Consider the following 16,461-nt stretch of genomic DNA (forward strand, 5'->3'; position numbering starts at 1 on the left):
CGGACTACATCAAGGAGAGACAAGAAGTCATCGAAGTGATCCGGGATAGACTCAAAATAGCTCAGAGTCGTCAGAAGAGTTACGCCGACTTAAAGAGAAGAGATTGGGAACCGAAAGTGGGAGACATGGTATATTTAAAGGTTAGCCCAATGAAAGGACTTAAGAGGTTCGGAGTGAAAGGAAAGTTAAGTCCTCGATATATAGGACCATTTAAGATACTCAATCAGAATCGAGGAACAGCTTTTGAGTTGGAGTTACCGGCACAACTAAGTCAAGTTCATAATGTGTTTCATGTTTCACAACTCAGAAAGTGTTTGAAGGCACCGGATGATCCTATCACATATGAGAAAATAGAATTGCAATCTGATCTAACTTATGTGGAAAGGCCTGAAAAGATCTTAGAAGTACAATGGAACAAGTTAAGAAACAGGGCAATCAAATACTGCAAAGTTCAATGGCAACATCATCCTGAGCGAGAAGCCACTTGGGAGACAGAAGAAGAACTCAGGAAGTCTTACCCCGAGATGTTCAGGTACCAATCTTAACTTCGGGATGAAGTTTCTGTTAAGGGGGAGAGGCTGTAATAACCCAGAACATAGGAACAACGAAGGGTAGATTTAGAAATGGGATGTGCATTTCATTGCAAAACGGGGGAAATTTTCGCGCCTTATTGCAACTAAACCTAAGAGGGATCGAGGTTCTCTCTCATTTTTGCACTTAGGGTTAGGCAATGTGAGTTAGGGAAATTTCGACATGATCTCTTTTGTATCTTGTTGATTTGGGGAATTGATTTCATTTGACAAGTGTTAATACATTTAACAATAAGCATTGAACAATATAAATATGGAATTCATAATTTAAACACAACTTATGAAATCAAATAACTTTGAATTTCACATTGAATATTAAATACAATATTTAATTCAGAATATAAACATTACATAAAGTAAAAGCTCATAAACAAAAACTTGAGCTTTATTGATATCACAACACAGATTACAAAGTCTTTACAATATTCTTGATACAAGAATTGATGAATAATAAACAGAAATAAATGAAGATTACAATATTGCTCCTAAACTAAATCCTAGACTAAATGACTTGAAGTATATCTTCATGGTCATATTCATCTTCAAAACCTGCACAACAAAGAACAAATACTAACCAGAATACAAGTGTAACCATATTCAGTTTGGACAGTTAGCAGAAATGACACAAAGTTCAGTTTGGACGAAAGCTGAAATCACAGTACACTTGTGCTTGTCCAAAACCTGGACAGCACAAGATAAGGGCAGTAGCAGACCAAACCTGAGCACCACCAGGGGCTCAAGTTTCAGCATATGAGAGCACACAGCTCATGTGTGCTGGGCAGGCCACAGCAAGGCAAGGCACCAGCTTAGTCACCAAAGCAAGCCAGGCTTGTGTGTCAATACAAGCACAGAAGTAGAGTTCATATAAAAGGGGCACAAACCCTAGAAACAGTAACCAGTCGACCAGATAAGAATTCACCAGGTAAGGGTGAAGAAAGAACCACATAGTTCATCCAGTTCTTGCTCAAGAACAGAACCAACACACACACCCACTCAACCACCAGAAATCATGGTGACCTGAGAAGATCATCCAAGACCTGGAGGTGAAGGGCTGTGACACAAACCACAAGTCTGCATCAACAAAACATTTCTTTCTAGGAGCTGGAACAAGGTATACCTAGTTCCTGGAAAAGATCCAAGGGATCTGATCCATCATATGCATGAAATAAGCATGGGATGAGCAGATGCTCATATGGGTAGATCATCACTTGGTTTTTACCAAGGAATACTGCCAGTCAAAAGCCACTAAAATAAAAAGCATCTAGGTACAGATCTTATACACGTAAACTAGCACATATGCACGATGCACACACTAGCCAGATTAGATGCATAGATAGCACCGCAGATGGCGAGAGATTAGCAGCTAAGACTACACAGTAAATCCTAAGCATACAACCATCAGGAAACCTTAGATTTCTTCACAGGCAAGCATATTGGCATTCATATTTATTATGATCCCCAAATATGCAAGCAAACATGAGTAGCCAACAAGATCCAACCAACCATGTGAGCAACCAGTCAGTAGCAAGGCTACTGAGGCCACAGCACACTTAGAACCATCCCAAGGCCAAGTCAAATACAAAGCATCACTATCCAGAAATGGATTAAGACTCTATTTGCTTGTAAAAGAATCATGAACAGCAAATTCATATACAAGCAAGTCATTTAAATCATTACTGCGTAAGCAGTTCATCATAATTTAAATAATGCAAGCATGAATTTATCACAGATCCATGCTAAGCACTGACAGTAGCATACTATTGAGCAACACAGTTAATCTATAGCCACTAGAGCAAGTCTAGGTAGCTAAGATGAGCAACAGCACAAGTAAGCAACAGCATACTGATGCTTGAGCATCAGCATCACAAGATAATTGAATCATTTAGTCACAGTATTAACCGCAAGCTAACACAGATAATTGAATTGATCAAATGGATCAATTATAGCAAGCCAAGTTACACAGAGAGGTTAGCCAACAAGCAAGGAATGATCCAATGGATCATTGGCTTGTATAGGAAGCACATAAGCATTTCCCAAGCACCACTGGCACTCACAAGTGTCACTGATGAACCACAGTACACCTAGACAAGCAAGTGTAACATGCCAGTAAGCACAAGCAAGCCCATAAGCAAGTATAGCATGACATAGCAAGTTGATAAGCAAGCACCACAGAGCATAGCCAAATTAGAGCAGGCTAGGAGCAACAGTTAAGCAAACAGAGCATGTACAGCAAGCAAGGCAACACTGGCCAGTACCAGAAATTGGTGATTTGGCCATGAGCTTGCAGCAAAGGGTAGCATAGGAGGATTAAGCAACCATGGAGAGTTCTGTGATCACAGGGTCACCAGAGAGCAACAGAGCATAAGGAAGAAGAAGCACAGTAGCTTGGAGAGGCGCACAGGTATGGAGAGGAGAAGGAGAAGGAGCAGAGCAACTTACACGCGCCTGGTGGCAGAGGCTATGGCATGGCGAGGCAGTGCTCGCGCGGCCACAGCAGCTGCAGAGCCAGGGAAGGCGCCGGCGTTACGCCGACGAACACCACCACAGTAGCACGGCACGGAGACGACGGCACAGGTACTGTAAGCAGCACCCGCGCCAGGTCGGTCTCGGAGGCGCACACGTCGACGGCGAGGGCGAGAACTCGTCGGAGATCACCCAGTCGCCCAAGGCGATTCTCCACGAGATCCAGAGAGGTGGCGATTCGCCAGGAGAGGAAGCAATCGAGGAAACCACGCGGACAGATCGATAGATCGTCTCGCGGCGGTCCAGATCAGGTAGGTGGCAAGGTCAGGGAAGCACGGCGATGGCCGGAGCGAGGCGGCGGCCATGGCGGCGACGCCATCGCCAGAGCGTCGCGAGAGAGATTAGGGTTAGGTCGAGCGAGTGAGAGGGCCGAGTGAGTGAGAGTGCGGTGGGCCGTTCGGCTCCACCGAGCCGCTATGGGGCAAGCCTTAGTGGGCTGTCCCATGGGCCTAGGTTATTGGGCTGGGTCCAATATGGGTCCAGAGGGGTATTTTGGTCTTTTAACATTTAACAAAAGGCCAGAACTTTACCAAATTTTAATAAATCAAATACAACTCTAAAAATCCATTAAAAATTGGATTAATGAATGAAAAATAAATCTTAACAAGAATAAAATATGAAATGAATTTATGAGACAAATTCAAAATTATGAATTTTAAGAATTGAAATAATAACTTGGAATTTAAACATTGTTATTTCCTTGTAATTAAAATTCAAGGAAAAATCTCAAATAAGTTCAAATACTTATTTTCAAACATTTCAAAATGAAATTCTATTATTCCAAGTCATTTCTTTTGAAAAAGGGTATTTTTCCCAGAAAAATACTATACTCCTTTTTATTCCAAAAACTATAGAGGTAACTCTATAATTTCAATTTATTTTTGGAATGACTAAGGAAATCATCAAGTAAAATAATTTTACTTTGAATTGTTGTACTTTTTGTGAATTACAATGATTAATACTTTTAAATCAATTGTAAATTACTGTCAAAGACATAAATCTTAAACGCAACCCTAAATTGTAATAACTCATTGGGGTAAAGGGATTCAACATAAAATAATACATCCATGATTGCATTATTTGGATTTTATAACATTGTCCTTACCGGACAATGATGCTTCTTACAGAACCCGAGGTCCAGGTTCCATCAACTGCATTGAACTGCACTATCTCGCAGGTCCACGTGCAAGTTCACCCTTGCTCGTGTCAACTTGATTATTTTCTACTACTTTAATGCAAAGCTATATACTTATCATTCCTGCATCGCAAATAAAATGTTACTTTCCAACTATGAATCTGACTATGTGGCTGGCAATGGAACCATGGTATGTGTTGATATGGTGGAGGTTCCATTGCAATGGGTTATATCACCCTAGGATTAATTACCAATGCCGTCCAGTGATTCTAGCGCCGTACAAACCGCGTTGACCATGAGATCTATAATGGCTCTGGGAAGCCGCCGTATCTTTTCCTTCGCACGCCAACGGATCGGAGAGCCGGTGGGGTGGAGGCACTGCCGCAATAGGTTGGGAAATCCTTTTAAATCCCCATCCATTAGTGATGATAAGCTCTACGATCTATGAGGGATTGTCCGGAGTACACCATGAGTAAAGCCGTATTATCGGGGGAAGTCTACTGGAGGTGTACGGTTGGACAAAAGGGTGGGTTTGCAGTCGCGGAGAAGGCGGTGTGGGCTTGGATCTTTATACCTGGCCTCACACCAAAGGAAGTGTGAACGGGGGCAAGTCCCTGCGGATGGCAAAAAGGGTGAGATCTCTTGTGGGAAAAGTAACGCACCTCTGCAGAGTGTATCAAATTGTGGCTGTCACTCCTTGTTCCGGGAAGGGAACTGCGAACGCGGCAGGAAAGGAACTCCACGAAGTTCTAGTCAACCTGTGAAGACTGACGGGCATAGTTTTCATAATAAAAGCAACCTTTTGAAGAAAGGTTTTCAAAACATGCATTGACCTGCGATTTCCTGATCAATGGTCGTAGCTAGTGCATCAAACACCTTTTTATTCTTTTAGAACTTGCTGAGTACCTCTGTACTCACTTTCTTTCGACACCCTTGCTAGACTGTGATCCGGAAGTGGAGGCTATCAACGATGGAGCACCAGAAGGAAGTTACGAGCTGGTCTACGAAGAACCCGATCTTACCGGCGGAGTGGAAGGCGTAGACTATGGGATAGTCTACGGATCAGATGACACGGAGGTGGAGGAGTAGTGATATACCTAGCATCATAGAGCCAAGCAGCGTAGAGCTTACCTAAATAAGCTGTTGAGCTCTTTCATCTATATTATGAGTTGTAATCGTACCTTAGTAGTATCTTAGGGTGTTCTCATAGGACCTGTGAGAATACCAACTTGTTAAGACAATGTTTGTAATAAAGTATGGAGTGTTATGACCTGCAATGTTTCTGTTGTACCACTCTGAGGGATATGGCAATTTGTGAAGAAGTCCCTTCACAAAGATCATATCAACGACTTGTATACTACAACATGCAGTGGTATGCTGGGTCACCGCAGCAAACACGTAAACATTAAATATGAGCCCCGATCGGCTCTTAGGCTGCTCTGTGGATCGGCTCTAAGAGCCGATTGCCCCATGACACACGTTGGATTTTACGTTAACATGGGGATCCTACCTGATCAAAACAAGCTAAACTAATCTACGATAGTCTAGGGTTTTCACCGCATAATCGGAACATCCTATGCATAATTGAGCCTAGCAGATACGTAAGATGATAGGAAAAACTAACCCTAAAGAGGCCTAAAAACCAACATGAAGTTGATCCCCGGAACAATCCCTCTAGGATCTCGCTAACCACACCTTACGCACTACCGGATCGTTCAATCCGTTTATAAGGCCTAACCATGCGGATATCAAACCAATCCTTGAAGAACAAGGAGCAACTACAACAGATTAGATCTACTAGCCAATGAACAAGCAAGATGCTGCCCTTACACCTAGTGTAGGTGTAAGGGCAGCCAGGTATTGAGGGATAGAGTAGCTAAACAAGTATACATCGTGAAAGTAACGACGTCAACCCCAAAACACCTGAGATAAGGGTGTTGCTCGCCATCAAAAAGGCTTCAGCACGAGCAACACCAAGAACGAATAAAGCGATACTGCCTAGATCGCGTAATGCGATCTAGGCAGCATGATGCTTACCCGGGAGAAACCCTCGAAACAAGGGGTGGCGATGCGCCTAGATTGATTTGTTGTGAACGTGATCGTCCTCCTTCTCGAATAACCCTAGATACATATTTATAGTCCGTAGACTTTCTAATTTGGGAATAATCCCAACCGTGCACGAGCTAAACTCTGATTTAATCCTAACCGACACGTATCCTACTAAAGATTACAGATACACGGGCCACTTGGCCCAAACTTCGTGTACGAGGCCGATTCATGTATATCTTCCACGTATATTCTTCAAGCCCATCTTAATTACGGCCCATCTCCTGATCCGGTTAAATTCTGGTGATAACACATGCCCCCCTGGTTTTGGCAATGGTAATTCCAAAACCACTCTGGTTTTCTTCGTCGGGTCATGTCGTGGCAGAGCAGAACCGTTGCAGCATCCCTCATCATGACACCTTGCCTTCTCAACTTCCCTGCACGATTTGACAGTTTTTTGGCACCACTTCCTCGGAAATTGCTGTGGCATTAAACCTCCACTACATCCCCTTTATTTAACCGCGCCGAACAGTTCGCCTATTCATCCTCTTGCTCTGTACTAGCCATCGGCCCAAAAAACCTCTTTCCCTCTGCAACCATGTCTTCCTCCTCCTCTTCCTCCGCCTCATCGGGACTCTCCTTCCAGTCCTCTTCTTCCTCCTTCCGCGCGCCCACGCCGGAACAGGATCCGACGGCGGCGCACAACGAGTGCGCCCCAGAGGAGTGGGATCAGGAGGACCATGCCTCCTCCGTTTGGTCCGAGGACGACAAGTCCTTGACCAGCGGAGACGAAGACCTCCAGTTCCTCGCCGATGGGGAACCGGAATCGGAGAGCGAGGATGACTCGTTCTCCTGGGACGGCTACACCTCCTCCGACGAGGAGGATGAAGAGGAGGAGGACGACGACGACTCCCTCGAAGACTACCCTCCGGCGAAGCGCTTCCGCGCCGGGTCGTACGACGACACCGACGATGACGACGAGGAGGAGGAGTACGGAGCCCCCGCCAAGGGCTACAGCAGCGACGAGGAGCCCGCCGGCAGCAGCGCCGACGAGAGCTCTGATGGCGACGACGAGGGCAGCGATGGCCCGTAGAATAGGTCTAGTAGTAGATTGGCCAATAGGCCTTTCTTTTGTTCTTCCTCCCTTGAGCAATCGTCTCTTTCTTTGTAAGAAATCCTTTATTAATGAAGAAAATATCCTTCTACTGATTTTGCTTTCTTGTCGATATTGCCGATTGTCGGGGTGAGTTAATGTGCAAAGAGCCGATGGCAGTGCATCGGCTTTTCTCATAAAACGCGATCCAGTCCCGATCGTCGATTTAGTTGCCTATTCATACGATAATTGCAACCTCCGTCTGAGAAAATAAACTCAGACCCCTCAAACTGTCGTTCGAACAGGTCTAATTCGAGACCAATGCCACCTTTAAACCTCAAACGCACAGATCCTTCCCTTGAAATAACGGTCTCTGGCCTGAAGATAATCCGTTGTGCTTATTCCTCTAGAGTCGATGGCTATGCATCGGCTTTTTGGTCTGAAGTCGATGTCCTTCATCGGCTGTAACATGTAAACAAAAATTTACCGGCCGATTTTATGCATCGGCCTCCATATTACACTGTCCATCATCCCACATGCTTGGGAAATATTTCTTGAGGTGTTGTCCATTGACAGCTACTGGGAACTTAACCCCATCCAACTGCTCGAGTATGTATGCATTACCCTTCAAGACCTGGACGACTCTGTACGGACCGTGCCAATTAGGTGACCATTTGCCATATGCTTTATCTTTAGTCCCTAATGGCAATACAGCTTCCCATACTAGATCACCAACCTGAAACTCCTTTGGTCTCACCTTCTTATTGTATGCACGAGCTACCTTGGCTTTATTCTCTTTAATCTTCTCAAGTGACCAAAGCCTAAGTTCTGTCAGATCCTCAATAGTATCACTCATCAGGGCCGCATACTCTTCAGATGTTAGGTCGTCCTGAAACGTGACACGTCTCGATTCAGCCGTAATTTCCCAAGGTAATACGGCTTCTTGTCCATAAACCAGCTGGTACGGCGAAGTTTTATAGCCTCATGACATGACATACGATAAGCCCACAAAGCTTCTGACAATATTTCATGCCAACGTCTAGGGTGCTCGTCAACTTTCCTCTTAATCAACTTGATGAGGCTCTGGTTGGACGCTTCAGCTTGCCCATTTGCTTGAGCATAGTATGGAGACGATCGGATCAACTTAATTCCCATGTCGTCACAGAACTTTCTGAACTCTTTAGAAATAAAGACCGAACCTCCATCGGTCGTAATAGTCTGGGGAACCCCGAACCTATGAATGACGTGCTACTTCACAAAATTGATAACATCTTCCGATTTTACCTTCTTCATAGGGACAGCTTCCACCCATTTAGTGAAGTAATCTGTGATGGCCAGAATCCATTCGTGGCCTCCGCTTGACGTAGGATGGATCTTGCCGATCATATCCATACCCCAACCTCTAAATGGCCAAGGCTTGATGATGGGATTCATTGCTGACGCAGGCACCATCTGCATTTTACCAAACATCTGACACGCTTGGCATCCCTTATAATACCTGAAGCAGTCCTCAAGCATGGTGGGCCAGTAAAACCCTGACCGTCTGATCAGCCACTTCATCTTATGAGCCGATTGGTGAGTTCCACAAGCGCCTTCATGTACCCCGTGTAAGAGCCGATTCAACTCGGCTGGTCCCAAGCATTTGAGAAGTAACCCTTCCAGAGTCCTGTAGAACATATCATCTCCTATAAGGACATACTTCATGGCTTTGTACCTTATCCATTTAGGTGCCCCCCGAGCCGGATCTTTCAAGTAATTGAAGATATTGGCTCTCCAGTCATCTGGTTCCAAGGCATATACCTGGACATCGGCTCCTTCCGCACCGTCCTTGTAGCCTGATGCCGTCTGGGCTAGATCATTAGCCTCGGTATTTTGCGACCTTGGTATCCAATTGAAATTTATATACCTGAATTGTATCATCAGCTCGCGGCATTGCATCCATAATGGGAATAGGGACTCACTCTCGCATTTGTATTCTTCTGTGACCTGGGAAATAACCAACTTGGAGTCTCCAAATACTTCCACTGCTTCTGCACCGGCTTCTATAAGCAACTCCATACCTCTGCATATCGCTTCATACTCAGCAACATTGTTGGTGCAAGGGGTAGGTAACCTGATGGAGAAAGAATATGTTGCCCCCCGAGGCGATACGAGCAGTATCCCGATGCCACAACCGTCTTCACAAACCGATCCATCGAAAAACATGGCCCAGGCACGAACCGATAGAGCTGCTACATCCGTGTTGATTCGTTCAGCAATAAGATCGGCTAACGCTTGTCGCTTGACTGCCTTCGCTGGTTGATACCGGAGATCGAACTCTGATAGCGCAAACATCCATTTACCAAGTCGGCCTTTCAATACAGGAGCCGACAGCATGTGTTTGATGACGTCTGATTTGCATATAATGATAACCTCCGCGTTCAGCAGAATAGGACGAAGCTTGGTGCAGGTAAAGAACAGGCAGAGGCACAACTTTTCAATCTCAGGGTACCTGGTTTCTGCATCCAACATCCTTCTGCTAAGGTAGAACGCGACCTTCTCTAGACCATCATAGACTTGCACCACTACTGAGGCGATAGAAGTATCGGCTACTGACGGATAAATAAAGAATGGTCTGTCTTGCTGAGGCGGCACCAACACACAGGTGGCTTCGTTAGATATTCTTTAATTTCGTCGAACGCTCGCTGTTGCTCTGCCCCCCAGTGAAATTCCTCATCGGCTTTGATTTTCACCAATCCCATGAACGGCTCGATCCGTCCTGACAAGTTTGAGATGAACCTTCTGACGAAGTTGATTTTGCCGATGAGACATTGCAGTTCTTTCTTTGTGGTAGGCGGCTTCATTGTGCGCACTGCCTCCTGACTCTTCAGGCCGATCTCGATTCCTCGTTCATGAACCAAGAAACCCAGGAACTGACCGGCCGTCACACCAAAGGCACACTTCTTGGGATTCATTCTTAGTCCGAACTTCCTAGTTCGGTCCAAAATACGCCGCAAGTCCTCCAAGTGTCCTTCCATCGAGACAGACTTAACTACCACATCATCGATGTAGATTTCCACCAATTTGCCGATCAGATCATGAAAGATGTAATTCATGGCTCGTTGATATGTCGCGCCGGCGTTCTTCAATCCAAAAGCCATGACCACATACTCAAACAGGCCCACTGCTCCTGGTACTCTAAATGCGGTCTTATGTATATCTTCTGGAGCCATAAAAATCTGGTTATAACCGGCGTTGCCATCCATGAAACTCAACACTTTATCACCAGCTGCTGCGTTGATCAATGTTTCTGCTACCGGCATTGGATACTCGTCCTTTGGAGTGGCTCTGTTGAGATCCCGAAAATCTATGGCGACGCGCATTCGGCCGTCCTTTTTCTCCACAGGTACAACACTGGAAATCCACTCAGCATACCTGCACGGCCTGATGAAGCCTGCAGCCAACATTTTTTCGATCTCCTTCTTGACTGCTTCTAAAACTTCGGCCTTCATTTGTCGTGCTCGTTGCTGGAACGGCCGAAATCCCTTTTTAAGAGGGAGCCGATGTTCGATGATGCTCCTGTCTAACCCGGGCATCTCTGTATAATCCCAGGCAAAACAATCTGGGTATTCTCTCAAAAGAGCTATCATCAGACTCCTCAGATGTGGACCCAACTTCTTGCTGATAAATGTTGGTCGTGGCTTATCCCCAGGACCAATGTCAATTTCTTCTAGCTCATCAGCCGATGTAAACCCATACCCTAGCTTTCCATCACCTGCTAGATCAACGCTGAACACAGGCGTAATATATGATAAGGGTAATATGGGCCGATTGCCTGAATCGGCCTCCTTTGTCATTGCACTGCTTGATGCGGATTTACAATTTATTTTTTGGGGCCGATCGCATGGATCGGCCTTGCTACACATATCTAGTAATTTTGATGCGGTTACACTGTCAGGCCAGTGGATAAGACCAGCCTCACCCCGTTTTTTGTAACCTCAATGCGCTCACAATCGTCCAGCCTTACTCCAGAGAGCGGCTCTTGGTCCACCGCGTCCCAAATACTCATGCCAGCCGTTGAAATTTCGGCTGTGTCATCTGCGTGGACGACCTCCACCTCATCGCCATCCCACTGTATCAGGCATTGGTGCATTGTGGATGGAATGCAGCAATTAGCGTGAATCCAATCTCTCCCTAGTAGGACGTCATACGTGCTCTTGCTGTCGACGATGAAGAACGACGTGGGGATGGTTTTTCGGCCTACCGTCAGATCCATGCTTAGAACACCTTGCGCTTCTGATGTTTGGCCGTTGAAATCACTCAATGTGACGTTGGTTTTGATCAAATCCGCGCTAGAGCGTCCCATGCGACGTAGCATGGAGTACGGCATTATGTTGACTACTGCTCCTGTGTCCACTAGCATCTTGTTGACAGGTTGTCCGTTGATATATCCCTTTACGTACAAAGCCTTCAAATGTCTGTAGCTCCTTTCTCGTGGTTTCTCAAAGACAACTGGCCGTGGACCGCAGTCAAGCTGCGCCACAGATGCCTCTCCTGAACTTGGAGCGCAAAACTCTGAAGGGAGTATGAACACCATGTTGGCGCCAGCCGACGTCTTATCATCGGCTTTCTTTGGTTTGGGACGCCACTCTTGCTTCGGTGGGCGGCCCTCCTCATCCAAAGTTTGCTGAATTTTTGCGGCCAGATCGGGCCGTGCCTTCCTCAATGTGTGCAGGTATAATCTCTCGGCTTCCTCCAAGCTGCGTAGCCGCTGTACCCTGCGTTTCTGAGAATGACTGAGTCCATCAGGGCACCACCTTGGCCGGTGGTACCTATCTTCCTCTTCTTCATCGTCTAACTCCTCAAAATCTTCCTCTCGAGAGGACTCAGCTCGTTTGTTCCGACGTGGGAGAGGTCCTAGATGTTTGAACACTGACACATCTGCCGCGTATTTCTTCTTTGATCTACACTCTGGGCAGCTTTCGATTGTTGGCAATCGGCTCATTCCTGAGTCCCAGCAATGTTTAAAGAATGGGCAGTCCAAGTGACGGTCCATGTCCTCTTGCTCGTTTGACCTTCCCCTGGTGCGGCGCTCATACCTTTCGTCATCTCTTTTATACTGACGATATTTTCTGTCATTTTTGTTAAGCCGATGAGCTAAGTTATCGGCTGTGTCATACCGTCGGCGTTGGTCATGTTGATACTCATATTTGTTGAGAAGGGGCTCTGAGAGTGGTCGTTGGTACCGCACGCTTCTCACTTGATCCTCGGTCACGTACCGTTTGTCATCGTATCGGGGCCGATCGCGAGAACCGGCCTCCTCCTTGTCCTTGCCACGAGAACGACTGCTCTCTTCTCTATCACTACCAGAGTGGTATGCAGGCCCTGCCATGTTGATACTGAACGCGAAATCTGGCTGGCGCCTCGCAGGGTGACTACACTCCACCATGTTGACAGCAGGGAACGGGTGTGTGTCCACTTTCATAGCGTACTGGCTGAAAATAAGACGGCCTTGTTCTATCGCCATTTGGATCTGCTGACGCAACACTTTGCAGTCGCTGGTGGTATGTGTGAACGAATGATGCCACTTGTAGTAAGGCCTTCCGCTCATCTCTTGGGCCGTAGGGATTCTATGGCCTTCTGGTAACTTCAGCTGCTTTTCTTTGAGCAAGAGATCGAAAATTTGTTCTGCCTTGCTCACGTCGAAGTCGAACCCTTTCGTAGGACCTTGTGGTTTGACCCACTAGCAGGACACAGGGTTTGCCCCCCGAGCCCATTCAGCCACGGCCACTTCTTGATCTCCTGCCGAGTCTTCAACTTCTTCTACCTCGATCAGGCTTACTGGGCGTTTGAATTTGTCCTGGTATAATTCTGGATGGCGCTGTTCATATAATGATAGTTTCTGCACCATGTGCGCCAGGGAGGTATACTCTGCCTGAGACGCTATGTCTTTGATTGGCGACGTAAGACCTACCACTGCCAGATCAACGGCTTCTTTTTCACTCAAACGAGACAAATAGCACTGGTTCCTCACAGTTCTGAAGCGTTGAATGTATTCTGACACTGCTTCTCCACGCCTCTGTCACACTTGTGCCAAATCGGCAAGGCCAACCTCGGAAGCTCCTGAATGATACTGTACGTGGAACTGCTCTTCCATTTGCTTCCACGTCCGGATTGAGTCTGGTGGCAGCGAAGTGTACCACCCAAAAGCCGATCCTGTAAGGGAATGCGCGAAGAACCTGACGCGTAGTTGGTCTGAAGCTGAGATCATGCCCAACTGTGCCAAATACCGGCTGACGTGCTCAATTGAGCTAGAGCCCTCCGACCCACTGAATTTTGAGAACTCAGGGAGCCGATACTTGGGTGGCAGCGGTATCAGATCATACTCGTTTGGGTACGGCTTGGAATAACCGATTGCCCTTCTTTTTGGTACCATGCCAAACTGGTCTCTCAAGATCGCGCTGATCTGGTCCACTGTAGGAGCTGCAGGGGCTGAATTCTGCTGATCTGCTGCGGTGGCGTACTTGGCTAGCCACGCCTGTATATCGGTGTCTCCTCCAGCAATTCCTCCTGTAACTCCCGAACTTCCTCCTGCTGTTATCTGGTTCGTGCGCGCCAAATCGTTGCAATCTGGCACATATATGCACGTGTAACCGTGCGGGATTTCCTTAGGTGGCTCCAGCATGAACTGGTAATCAGCAGGATCGCCTCCAATCTTGTGGACGACGAAAGCCGGCGAACCACGCGGCTCTGGAGCTGTAAGCGCGAACGGTAACGGCGGTCTGGTCTGGAACGGCAGTTCTCCCTGGTGAGTTCCTAGGAGTGGGCCTGACGGGGAGTATTGGTGCTTCATTATTTCCTGAACCACGCGGACCGCGACGCGCTCCAAAGTGTTCACCAGGCTCTGAGAGTGCCGATGAAGAGAATGAGCTGTCATATAGTTAAGTTCTTGGCGCAGAGCTCTGGTGCGCTCCTCTGAAGGGGTAGACAGATCTACTCCATCAAGAGCACCATCGGGCGAGAACCCTTTCCACCTGATGCCATGTGAACGGGTTTTTGTGAAAGAGCCGATGAGATCGGCTTCGAGGACGGATTTGATCTCATCGTACTTCTTCTTGAACTCCTCAGGCAGCTCTTCGTACTTGACCGGCTCGTCCGCCATCTCAGAAGAAGATGTCGATGCCGTTGTTGTTGAGAGTCCCACTGGACGTGCCAGAATGTGTTGCCGTCAGAAACCCACCGGCGAGCAGCGACGAGCAACACCGTAGAGCCGGGAGGCTCCCAGGACTGCGGCTGGCCCTGGTCCCTCGGGCGACGGCCCGCAATGCTCCTAGCACGCACGTCCGATGCTGATGCAAGGGCGTGCCACCTGACCTATACCTGGTCAGGAAGGTGATGAATTGCTTCGACTTAGTTTCCTGCATGGCAAACACGTAAACATTAAATACGAGCCCCGATCGGCTCTTAGGTTGCTCTGTGGATCGGCTCTAAGAGCCGATTGCCCCATGACACACGTTGGATTTTACGTTAACATGGGGATCCTACCTGATCAAAACAAGCTAAACTAATCTACGATAGTCTAGGGTTTTCACCGCATAATCGGAACATCCTATGCGTAATTGAGCCTAGCAGATACGTAAGATGATAGGAAAAACTAACCCTAAAGAGGCCTAAAAACCAACATGAAGTTGATCCCCGGAACAATCCCTCTAGGATCTCGCTAACCACACCTTACGCACTACCGGATCGTTCAATCCGTTTATAAGGCCTAACCAGCATGCGGATATCAAACCAATCCTTGAAGAACAAGGAGCAACTACAACAGATTAGATCTACTAGCCAATGAACAAGCAAGATGCTGCCCTTACACCTAGTGTAGGTGTAAGGGCAGCCAGGTATTGAGGGATAGCGTAGCTAAACAAGTACATTGTGAAAGTAACGACGTCAACCCCAAAACACCTGAGATAAGGGTGTTGCTCGCCATCAAAAAGGCTTCAGCACAAGCAACACCAAGAACGAATAAACCGATACTGCCTGGATCGCGTAATGCGATCTAGGCAGCATGATGCTTACCCGGGAGAAACCCTCGAAACAAGGGGTGTCGATGCGCCTAGATTGATTTGTTGTGAACGTGATCGTCCTCCTTCTCGAATAACCCTAGATACATATTTATAGTCCGTAGACTTTCTAATTTGGGAATAATCCCAACCGTGCACGAGCTAAACTCTGATTTAATCCTAACCGACACGTATCCTACTAAAGATTACAGATACACGGGCCACTTGGCCCAAACTTCGTGTACGAGGCCGATTCATGTATATCTTCCACGTATATTCTTCAAGCCCATCTTAATTACGGCCCATCTCCTGATCCGGTTAAATTCTGGTGATAACACTTTCTCCTCTCCATCGCCGCAGCCACGGCTTCCAACATCACTCGGCCTTCATCCTTCCCAAGCATGCCCGCCCCCGCCCTCTGCTAGTACCCCCGCCCCGGTGTGTCGGGCACACACAGAGGGGCGCGAGCGTATCTTGTGGAGTGACTGCCCGTCGGGCACATGTGGAGGAGTCGAGAGCACACGGATGGCAGGAGAGTCAAGTCGGTGCTAGGCGCGCATGGACGGTGGGCGAGTCAAGCGCTAGCAGAGAGGTCGTGCAGACGGGCGCAGTGGTAGCGTGCATAGAGGAATACGTCGCATGCGGGCCAGTCGAGCGCGTGCGGATGACGGGCGAGTCAGGCTAGTGTTGGACGTAGGCGGGCGAGTCGGGCGCGAACAGAGAGGCTGACAACGCCGTCTCCGAGCTCCTCCATGTACGAGCAGCAGGGGAGCCATGTGGTAGCGATGGTGGGCCTGGGCGCCGTCGGTGGCGGTCATGCTAGAGGAGGTGCTAGGAGACGTGCTCACTGAGGAAATTCATGCCATTGGTGAGGAATTTGGTGTGGGGGGGCGGTTCTGTGATTTTTGGTGGGTCGTGGCACCAGAGGAAGTCATGAGGAGAGGACCGACAGGTGGGTCCCACCCCCACTGTCTCGCATTATCTTGTCTTCACACTCACCAACACTCTAATAAAAAAGGGCAGCGCTCAGCGTCGGGC

The sequence above is a fragment of the Lolium perenne genome, chromosome 7, assembly GCF_019359855.2.
Source record: "Lolium perenne isolate Kyuss_39 chromosome 7, Kyuss_2.0, whole genome shotgun sequence".
NCBI lineage: Eukaryota > Viridiplantae > Streptophyta > Magnoliopsida > Poales > Poaceae > Lolium > Lolium perenne.